Here is a 12,217-nt window from a genome sequence, read left to right on the forward strand (position 1 = left end):
AGTTTGATAAGGAAGTAAATTCACACAATCGTTTTGGAGGAATTTTAATTTATAAGGTATGATAATTAGGACTAATAAATGTATGTTGCTCCTTTAGTTTTATCATTAAAATGAATAAGCAACTAGTCTTATATAATAAACATAAAAGAAAATACTATTAGGAATGTGAAAGATAATACAATAAATGATACAAAAAAACTAAAAAAATTGTAAATTATGATAGAATACCTTATATAACTTGAGGCTAATTTGATAATCTAGATCTTATTGGTTAATTTTCTAAAAAAATATGCTACTGAATTTATTCAAGATGAGAAAAATTAAAAAATTATTATAGTATAAAGAGAAATTATGAAAAGTACTCTTCAAAAGTATTTTTTGAATGAAAAAAGAACAAAAACAAAAATTAAAAACCCATAGCCCAAGTGATATCACTAGAATTTCTTTTCAGATGTCCAAGAAAAGGTAATTTCTGTGCAATTTAATTTTCCCAGAGTGTTAAAAATAAAAAATAGTTTGTGAATTTGCCATGTACATGTAACTCTGATATCAAAACTTAACTAGAGTGGTTACAATAATAAACAAGAAATACCAATTTTAATTATGATTATATAGGCAAACATACACAATAAAATTTCAGCAAATGAAATAATACAATAGTGTAATAGATTTATACATCATGGTTAACTTGGCTTCATCTCATGAGCATAAAGAAGGTTCATCATTAGAAAAGCTATTATAATTTTATAATATTATTAGCTCAATAGAAACTATATGATCTATCAATGCTGAAAACGTATTTGATGTAATTCAGTATCTATGTCTCATAGTAAAATAAAATCATGCCTTTACGTGTAATGTGTGCAGTAGGTGGCCATTAAATAGTACAAAACATTTATATTTTCAGCCAGAAATAGACTACTTTAAGTAGCAATAAAAATACCTTAAACTGAATTAAAATAAAATTTCATAAAATATATTAAGAAATTAAAAATCTCTACGCTTAGCTACACTGGTCCTTCATGTAATGTGATGAACCCATATATGCCTGGATGGTAATTCAGAGAAGTTTTTGGCAGAATATAATTGATGAAACATGAATCTTGGCAGATACTAAATACCTACACTATTAAAATTATTCATCAATAGTCTTTACCTATTATCATTGCCATATTCAACACTCTATAATTCATTTAACATAAATGTCATGTGACAGATATAATAGCAAGACTTTGAAGTATGGCATGTGCCTGGTTGTGAACATATGGTGAGAATGCCTGATGACAGGGTATTTGCTAAATATCGAAGTGCAGGAGGGTAGAAGAAAATGCTTCAACCATTAAATCCATTTGGAGCAATGCCACATTAATGAAAATAAATGGAAGACCTGGCTGAGACATAGGGAAACAGTTCTTTCAGAGCAAAAAAATGTGAATACAGAGCAAAAATGAGATCGAGGACTGCTCAGATGATTGTCTAAAATTTATTTTATTTAAGAATTTGCTAGAGAGAAGGTAAATTCTTGGTAGATTCACAGATGTAGGCTATCAAACAGACAACATTTCTTTTAAAAAAGCATTCAATTTTCACCCAGATGACTTGGATTTGAGTTTCTGTTTTGCCCAATTGTGGCAGCATGACTTTGGAATAGTCTCTGAATATCAACTTCTCTGTTTTTACTCAGGAAAAGAAGATATTAATATCCTACTTCAGAGTTATGCATGGAAAAACTTTTAACTAACTCTTATTATTATCATGGACTATATATATAGGCAGTGATGTTTTATATAGATTTATACCAACTGTCAAAAAATTCTGCCTCTTTTCAAATGAGTTAATCAACAACAGCAACAACAATTTAATACATATAATACTAACAGTAACAAATCACTGCATTCTTCACTTCAACAAGTTTAATATTCACCATTTTTTAAACAAAAAAAGACAGACTTAAATTTTTTTTTTTAAAGATTTTATTTATTTGACAGAGAGACAGCGAGAGAGGGAACACAGGCAGGGGGAGTGGGAGAGGGAGAAGCAGGCTTCCCGTTGAGCAGGGAGCCCGATGTGGGGCTCGATGTGGGGCTCGATCCCAGGACCCTGGGATCATGACCTGAGCTGAAGGCCTATGCGTAATGGCTGAGCCACCCAGGCGCACCTTAAAATTTTTTTTAATTGAAATATAGTTGACACACACTATTAAATTAGTTTCAGGTGTAAAACAGTGATTAATCAACACTATACATTTTGCTATGCTCACCACAAGTGTATCTACCATCTGTCACCATACAGTGCTATTACAATACCATTGACTCTGTGCTCTAGGCTGTGCCTTTCATCTTTGTCCCTTATTCATTCCATAACTGGAAGCCTGTATCTTCCACTCCCCTTCACGCATTTTGCCCATCCCCCCCCCAATCTGGAAACCACCAGTTTGCTCTCTGTATTTATGGGTCTGTTTCTGCTTTTGTTTGTTTATGCATTTGTTTATACATTTGTTTGGTTTTTTAGATTCCTCATATAAGTGAAATCATTTGGTATTTGCCTTTCTCTGATTTATTTCATTTAACATAATACCCTCTGGGGCCATCCATGTTGTTGCAAATGGCAAGATCTCATTCTTTTCTTATGGCTGAATAGTATTCCATTGTATATATACTACATCTTCTTTATCCATTCATCTATCGATAGACATTTTGGATTGCTTCTGTATCTTGTTTGTTATAAATAATGGTGCAATAAATAAGGGTGCATATATCTTTTTTAATTAGTGTTTTCATTTCTTTGGGTAAATACCCAGTAGTGAAATTACTGAATTGCATGGCATTTCTATTTTCAAATTTTTGAGGAAATTCTATACTGTTTTTCATGGTGGCTGTACCAATTTTTATTCCCATTGACAGTGCATGAGGGCTCCTTTTTCTTCACATCATCACCAACACTTGTTATTTCTTAGGAAAGACATACACTTTTTTTTTAAAAGATTTTATTTATTTGATAGAGAGATACACAGCGAGAGGGGAACACAAGCAGGGGGAGTGGGAGAGGGAGAAGTAGGCTTCCCATGGAGCAGGGAACCTGATGCGGGGCTCGATCCCAGGACCCTGGGATCAGGACCCGAGCTGAAGGCAGACGCTTAATGACAGATTTTTAATCAGTACACCTTTATATCAGTTCATTTCTGGAGGAAAAGAAGTTTAAGGAAATGATAGTAACTGAGAAAACAAATAATAAGCACCACAGAATGGTAATCTTTATTGAAGATATATTTATTAAATAAGTAATGTTTTGGGAGGGTAGGAATTCACGTATTTACAAGGAAGCTTCTATTCTTATTTGACTTTTATAAATCTTTTGAGTTACTTTTTAGGATAGTAAGCCTAGAGACAATATAACTTCTTTTTCTTTTAGAGAATGAAAAAAATTACTAAACTGCATCTTTTCTACTGGGAAATTTAGCCCACATTTTCAACCATTTATTCATTTGTCTGTGGGCTTATTTTAATGTTAAACTACAAAGTTGTGTATGCGCTTTGGTTATAATGTACTTGTTTCATCAAATTTAGCATCAAATCAAATGCACTTAATATGCAGAGTGTGGCATTTTAGAATTTTTTTATATATTTTTACTCAGGACATTTTAATGAAGTCCAATCAGTATCTATTATCTTAAAAATTTTAATTCTAATTAGATATAAGATCAAATAAGAACAAAGAGGAAGGAGTAACTTGCTATGTTTAGAAGGAGTTTCAGGTTTATAACTTATAACAGGTTATAACAGGCTTATAACCAGGTAATGGCAAAATTTAGTAAAACCATTTTAACTTAGCTTGTGTTATATAATTTACAACTGAATAATTTGACACGGGAAGAGTAAAAGGATTTTAGCAATGTGCCATATTGTGCTTCCTGCCCACCAACCCCAAGATTTACTAAGTATTCTTCAGTGTGCTAAAGGCATCCTGACCAGGAGAGGTTCTGCTGGGATGCTTCTCATGGGCCAGAAGTCTGTATGCTCAGTTGGCCAAATTACTAGTCACTCCAAAAGCTGTCAAAGCATGTTTTGTGCAAAGAATTGATGCTTCCGTTTGGACTTTAGATTCTAAAGAGGCTAGGACATCCCAGCTGCTTGAATTGAAGTTTAGAATTTCACTTCTAGATCTAAAAGCAGCAGTAACATGTACCTTTGATCTGGGTTAAAATGATGTGGAATTTCTCTGTAATATATATGTTTTTTTCCAAACACATTTTAAAACAGTTATTTGGTATACTACACATACTACCTTGATGGATTATAAATTCTCTCTAAAAGTGTAAGTGCAGAAAATGCTGGGAAACAAAGATGAATGTCTGGAGATGAAGCAACTAAAAACCTAGAGCAAATGGATTCTGATAGATGGACTTAAAAAAAAATCTCTGCAAAATTACTTCCTTAGCTTGTGGTTTTCTTTTGAGATTTGGACTCTACTTCATCCCCTAGCATTGTGAAAATTACCCATGTGCTACAGCTACATCTAAGTAGTGCTTATTTCATGCTAGCTTGAATCTGGCCTCAGGGTAATTAAGCATAGGGTATCTGAAAAATATGTATTTAACATTAGAACAAATGAAACTATCCTTTTTTATGATTATAAAACCCCTATTTTCTCTGAAGTTCTGAGGTCTGTTGAATGAGATGCTCCCTGTGTTTTTTTAAAGTCAGAACTATAATAATTCTGTTGCACTATTTTTTTCCAAAAAGAAAAGCAAAGATTTATGTTATCTGGAAGAAACCTTATGATAAGATTTCTTTATCATTTATTTATTCATTTAAATAATATATACTGAGTACTGACCATGTGTTAAGTACAAGTCACACAAGGTCTCTACTCAGAAGGTATGGCTTGGTGGCACTGACAGGCACTAAGAGGTAATAAAAAAAAGTATATAAGTGTCAGAGGTGACAGGGTAGGGGGCAGTTTCCACTGAGAGTGCTTATGTTAATAGCAGACAATGTACTGGAAGATCAGCACAAGCATCCCTGAGGAAGTGATGTTGAAGTTCAAGGATAATTAAAAGTTGGCTAGGAGAAGATGGTAAACAGTCCCTGAGACAAAAACAAAACAAAATAAAACAAAACCAAAACACCCAAGTGCATGTGATGGTCTTCACACTGTTTAGTATATAAGTGCTGGTGAAGCTATTTTGTCTAGTATACTAATTGCTCAGTTTAGTAGTTTCCCCCAGAAAGTTGTTGAAAAATTTTTTTCAAAATCTTTAGATAATTTCTTCCATGTATATCAGGATGGGAGTGGTGGTGGCTGAGGGTGCAGGAAGAGAAGATAGGAGGAGAGAAAAGAAGAAAGAAAGAAGAAAAAGAAAGAAAGAAAGAAAGAAAGAAAGAAAGAAAGAAAGAAAGAAAGAAAGAAAGAAAGAAAGAAAGAAAGAAAGAGAAAGAAAGAGAGAAAGAGAAAGAGAAAGGGAAAGGAAATGAAAGAAAAAAGAAAGAAAGAAGGAAGGAAAGAGAAAAAGAAGGAAGGGAAAAAGGAAAGAGGGAGAAAGGGAGAAAGGCAAGGGAGAAATGAAGGATTGTCATGAGAGCAATATTTGGACCTTTTGGAGAATTCAATGAAGGGAAGGGGAGGGAAATTTATAGAAATCTAACTAGATGCCTCACCTGTGGTCTGATGTTTTTTGTGGCCCAAATCAAAGCCTTTACTATGACAAAGAAATAAAACCTTAGATGCATTATTGTAGCAAAGCCGTGGCAATCTGTAAAAATTGCCTAAGTGTGTAGGATTTCCTTGCATTAGAGTGGACTATTACAAGAAAGTTTCAAGTCTGAGTCTAAAAAAAAAATTGCCATCCATATTTACAACTGCCACTGAGGAATGGCAGATTATGCTAAAAGGAAGGCCCTTTTGTCACACTTCCTTCCTGATCGTTTTGCTTAGAATTGTCTGGGAATAGGTGCTGAGGAGGGTTGAATGGCTCTGCCTGGGGTAGAGGCATTCTAACTTGGAGTTGTGGAGCTATCCAGGAATGAGGAAAGGCAGAGAAAACAAGGAACAGACAAGAAGCAAGAGGAGCCAGGAAATAATTGGAGAAGTGTGCACTGAGTAAGGAGAAACCATTGGTCCTAGGCATGGGGTTGAGGATGTTTAAGAAAGGTCTATTAATGGATTTCAAGTATGCTGTGCTATATGTGATACAGCATCTCTTTAGGTTAACCCCAGTGTTTGATGAACTCTATTGCACTTACAAATGCTCTAAATATTTGATTTAGTTGAGTTTTGTTGAGGAAATATAGGCAGAGTTGGTTTTATTTCTGGATAAACAAGACATGGAATAAAGAGTATTTAAGGAAGAAACACAGTGGCAGAGGTGACATCAAAATGTAATCTGGGGAAATGTTGAAATCTTAAGGAGAGCTTTGTACTTCTGTGGATTTGCATGGGACTTTATCTAGATATTAAGAGGCCAGTAGATCCCAGCTTTCATAATTTGTATTGCATGGAATTCCTGACCAATATCCTGATAATGGAAAAAATGTGATACCATCAGTTAAGAGATAGGTAGTGGACGTGATGCAATTATGAGTTCAGCTGGAGGAGTATTGTAAATGCTGATGTATTTTCTTATAAATTCCATTCATCAAAGACCATATGCAACTAAGGGGGAAAAGCCATCTTTGATTCAAAGGGAGTCCTTCTATGCTTTGAAAGGCTATAGTTGAACATTTGGAGCTTCTTCCAATTGTGTACTATTGGTGGCAGGAAATTTGCCTCCCTATGCCTCCAAATTGGTCTTTCCATTCTTCAAAACTAGACGCTTCATCTATGAGGCTGAGATCTCTTCAAGGGGATTACTATGAAATCAGGAAGAGAAATTCTAAAAATTTACAGGACACATTTTCTCTGCATTTTATTCTTCTCTTCAATAAGTTAAGTCCAGCATAAGTGACAGTGTCACCGAATGGTTAGAATGGTGTTTTATTCATTGTTTTATCATTTTATTATTGTTTTATCATTGTTTCTCAACAGTCAGTAATCATCAGTTCCTATACAGAGGTCAGGTAGAGAGCATTGGTACTGAAGTAAGGATGTCTATAGAATTTGGAAATGGGGATGGAAAAGAAGCTAGATAAAAGCCATTGAAGTGAGTGTGTAAGAGCTTAACAAAGCTAATTTAAGAATGCTGAGAAAAATTAAGGATCAGTAAAAATTAGATAATGTAAATTTGTAATCATCCAGGTGTGTAACCAGTTCAGCAATGTTCTGTGGGTGGAAAAAGTAGGGTGATTAAAATGGAAAAATTAAAATGATCCATACCTGGGAACTAAGAGAGTGAACAAAATAAATGCTTCTTTGTTTGGGTTTGGAAGTTAGCAAATGTTTGTTGAATTGGATTGTGAATAGAGGGAATTTAGGTTATAAGTGAAGACAGAGCATGGTATTTGATTATTCTTTTATAAATATATATTAATATATTGTTATATTAAAGGTTGCCTTTAGATATTCCACTTTTTTAAATTTGAGCTTCTTTAATTTCAATTAATCCTTAGTAGGTAAATAATCTTTTCAAAATAATTTCACTTTCTTGCATTTTCATATGGCTTGTCATATGTTATGCAAAATGTATTACTGCTTTATTCCATAGAATACATACTAAGTCCAGCTGTTTACATTTAACTGTAGATTTTCTATTGCTCTTTGGAAACGAAGAGAAGAGACTTCGAGTTTGGCATAGACATTTATTTAGTAGAAACTAGGGAAATATTGCTTACCTCTGTCTAATCTTAAAATATTCTTTCTTATATTGTAAGAGATGACAGGATTCCAATGTTTGCTGTCAAGAGTATATAATGGGACTTGCCTTTGAATCCTCAATTGTAACTTTGGATATGTTGGCTATGTGTAGGACAAAGTCAGCACTATTGTACAGCATAAGACAAAGCTTGCAATTTATGAACTTGTATCTTGGGGATGGAATTTACCCATAATTATTTCCCTGGTTTGTCATTAGTGATAATTAAGCTAAGCTTAACAAATGGAGTTAACGTAATATACTTAAAGTGACTGTACTTATTTGTATTTTTATGAGTCAGGCTGACTTTAGTTTCTAAAAAAAAAAAAGGATTGAAGAATCCTATAGCAAACATCTTTTTTTTTTTAAAGATTTTATTTATTTATTCATGAGAGACAGAGAGAGAGGCAGAGGGAGAAGCAGGCTCCCAAGGAGTAGAGAGCCTGATGAGGGACTCGATCCCAGGACCTTGGGATCATGACCTGAGCCGAAGGCAGACGCTTAACCATCTGAGCCACCCAGGCGCCCTATAGCAAATATCTTAAGAAAGATCCCATATATTACTCTGGCTCTAACTACTACCTAGTAAAATTTATGTAGATTTACAAAAAATTGGGGGAGGGAGTTACAAAAAGATTCGGGGAACTGATTTTAAAAAGTTCGTAAGAGCTATAATACAAGATTACGTGGATTGCAGTGTGTTGTGATGGCCTTTGGACTAATCACATCTGGGTTTAAATTTCAGTTCAGCAATTTGTCTATTGTGTTACCTTAAGAAGATTAGCTAAAACTTTGAATCTTAGTATCTTCATCTAAAATGGAGACAATAATGCATACTCTACAGTGATCTTGGAGGACTGAATGAGATAATGTACACAAAATTTTATTTTAGTTTGCTTGGTGGTGGTGCTAATCCCTAGCATCTGAATTTACTGAGGCTTTGTTTTTATCTTTAATATGGCCAATTTAAAAACACTGATAGCTACAAAAACTATTATTTTACTAATGCATGATTGCATTTAGAAAACATTGGTCCACTGGGTTATACAGATCTTACAAATGTTGACATGTTTATGCAATATATGAAAATGACAATTTTTAATATCAACACTGATCATCAGAAAGCCTTAAGTGTTAGGAGGCTGTCAAGTTTACAGAAGTGGATCCAAGTTTTCCAAAAATCAAATTTTTACTTGAAAGCTTAAATTTTATCATAAGCAACAGATACTGTATATTTGAAGTGATAACTGCACTTCACTCATTTTTGAGAAAATATATTCCAAACATCAAAGTCATTTATTATAGTTTGTTTTTTTGGCTGTTCTTTCAAGTAATTATGGAGTGCAGTGAAAAAAGTGGATAGTTTAGCTTACAAATTGGTAATAACTCACTTTTACTCAAGACAAAAATCTCTTTGAAATGCTGCAAAAATTCTTTATACTTTTCATTTTGTCACACAGAATATCATGAAAAAGTGTACTCAGGGTCAGAGGGTTGAGATTTAATAAAACTAATATTTTTTCTGGCTTTTTAAAAATTGCAAGTGTGTGGCAGTGAAGAATTTAGTGACTGCTAGTATAGTTTGGTCTCATTATTTTGAATCATGCTTAGTTGCAAATAGTTTTACCCATCATTATTTTTGCAGGATTAAACTTCAACACAGCAAAAAGAAGCAAATCACATCTTAATGGTATTGTGATCTTTTTAAATAATATTTTTTCTTTTCACAGTTACTGAGGAATTAAATAACAATGATTTCCTATAGTCTATATAACTCAATGATTACATGAAACATGATTAATATTTTACAATTAGATTCACAAAATCAAAAATTTAATAATATCATGGTGGCAGTGAGAATGTAGAGCAACTGAAACTTACACCTGTTTTACTGTTTTAGCTACTTTAGAAAATAATTTGGCTAATTATTAATATAATTGAGGATGCACATACATTTTGGCTTAAAAATTCTAATTCTGAGTGTATTCCCTGGAGAAGTTGTGCATATACAAGACTAGTCATAGTAAGCAAGTTTGTATACAGTAAGCAAACAAACAAAAGGCAAAACAAACCTGGAAACAAAAATCCCAGTTGCCCACAGACTAAGAAAGTGGGAATAGAAAGTCCCCTTTGTGGTATATAAATATAATGAAATCTTACACAGCAATAAAATGAATGAATGATAGTCATTAAGTCTCATAAACACAGTGTTGAACAGTAACAACCAAAAAGCGAGTTACAGAATACTTAAGAATCACTTCATTTCTATCAAGTGCAAAACTAAATATGCAAAATTAAAATTAGGTTTTTAAAGAGATGCATACATTTTTGACTAAAATGTATAATGAAAACCAAGGAACAAAATTCAGGGTAGTGGTTATCTCTGGAGTGAGTGCTACATCTGTCCGTGGAGAAGTAGTTGTACAGTGCCACAGGTACTTTAAAGATCTGAGTGAGTATATTAATACTATTTTATTGTTACTTTTAAATTTACAATATATTATGTATGTTTTTAATTTAATTATCAATAGAAAAAATGCTAAAACTTTAAACAGTTAATAGGAGAGAAATGAATAGAATTGCCTAATTACTAGCTCGTTATGGTAATTATCCAACTCTATAGATAGGTAATTTCATGCATCCCTATCATTTACCTTGAGTAAAAATTAATTCAGAAATAATTAGATGTAATGATATCAAAAAGTATGGAAAGATTAATAGAGGACATTAATCTGTTGTACAGTGGCTATGTCTATTTGACAGGGTCAAAATATTTTTGAGCAGAATTTAGCATCTTTAGAAATTTCTTCTGCAGGAAAATTCCTGTACCTTCTGGAATATTCTTTTTTAAACTCTTTTCATCTTGAATGTCTCAGTTTAAATCTCTCTGTGAGAGACATTGTCTTTTCTTTTTTTTGTTTTTTTAAGATTTTATTTATTTATTTGACAGAGCGTGAGCACAAGCAGGGAGAGTGGCAGGCAGAGGGAGAGGGCTCCTCACAGAGCAAGGGAAGCCCGATGTGGGACTCTATCCCAGGACCCTGGGATCATGACCTGAGCCAAAGGCAGTTGCTTAAGCAACTGAGCCACCAAAGCACCCCATTGTCTTTTCCTATAAGCAAAATAGGTCCCCTGGTTTTACACTCCTACAAGCACCCTGTGATTGTTTTACACAACAGGTATAAATTCTTTGTATCACTTTTAATAGCTTTCAATAACACATTTAGAGACTGATTATACTATTAGTGCCTTCCTGCATTGGATAGTAGGGAACATATTGGCTAAGCCAGACTGTCCTGAAACCTTGTTACACAGGAGATACCTGGCTGGCCCTGTCCAGTGATGGCCAAAATTATCTGTTGCATCAGAAGTTGCATGAGTGAAGTCATGGTCATGTTAGGGCTTTCCATAAAATGATAAGACCTTATCTTAAGTAGGTGTGTAACCATCATTATAACCCAAGTGTATGTCCTATGAAGAAATGGGGGAGACTTTTGAAGCCATACTCACTGATGACTGATGGTATCATGTATTACCTGCTGAAATATGTATACTTTGAGTTTATTGCAATAAAATGGAGTGACATTAAGAAAAAAAAGGTAGTAAGGAACATAAAGGCAGAAATACAATTGATGTTTGTCTATTGAACTTTTACCCAGCAACCTCACTAAATTCTCTTATAAAATATAGTATCTGTAGACACTAGAATAGTAATAATGTCATAATGTCATTAATAATTATAATGTCATCCGAAAAAATAACAGCTTTACTGATACTTCCTGATTCTTACACTTTTTGCTTGTATTTTAATGCCTAAGTCCTCCATTACAATATTGAATAGGTTAGAGCAGTATACATGACTTATTTCCAATTCCAGAGGCAAAGCTTTTTAAATTGCAATTTAATATTTATTGTATTTTTTTTTAATTTTATTTATTTATCTGGCAGAGACAGATAGTGAAAGCAGGAACACAAGCAGGGGGTAGTGGGAGAGGGAGAAGCAGACTCCCCGCCGAGCAGGAAGCCCGATGTGGGGCTTGATCCCGGGACCCTGGGATCATGACCTGAGTCGAAGGCAGACGCTTAATGACTGAGCCACTCAGGGGCCCCAATATTTGTTGTATTTTTAAAATACTTTTGTCATATTAAGAAAGTTCATTATTTCTAGTTTTGTAGGATTTTGTATTACACATAAATATTGTATCATATGAAATGTTTAGATGATCATGATTTTTCTTATTCCATTAATGTGTTGAATAACGTACCTGAAATAGTATTCCTGGTCTAGTCTCAACTAGGCTATGCTTTACTATCTTTTAAGATTACTGGATTCAGTTTATTAATATTTTACTTAGAATTTTTGCATCTATATTCAGTGATACTGGCTTGTAATTTTCTTTTCTTGTAATATCCTTGCCAGATGTTGATATT

At 33.6% G+C, this 12,217-nt stretch overlaps 1 protein-coding gene across 4 annotated transcripts in view; it reads left to right on the forward strand.

Moving 5' to 3' along the window:
- The window catches only part of CNBD1 (cyclic nucleotide binding domain containing 1), a 451,411-nt gene that overhangs the window by 40,019 nt on the left and 399,175 nt on the right, over window positions 1–12,217 (forward strand). The window lies entirely within an intron of this gene.

This window comes from Callorhinus ursinus, unplaced genomic scaffold (genome assembly GCF_003265705.2).
Source record: "Callorhinus ursinus isolate GAN/ISIS: 27379988/994484 unplaced genomic scaffold, GSC_fseal_2.0 scaffold5, whole genome shotgun sequence".
NCBI lineage: Eukaryota > Metazoa > Chordata > Mammalia > Carnivora > Otariidae > Callorhinus > Callorhinus ursinus.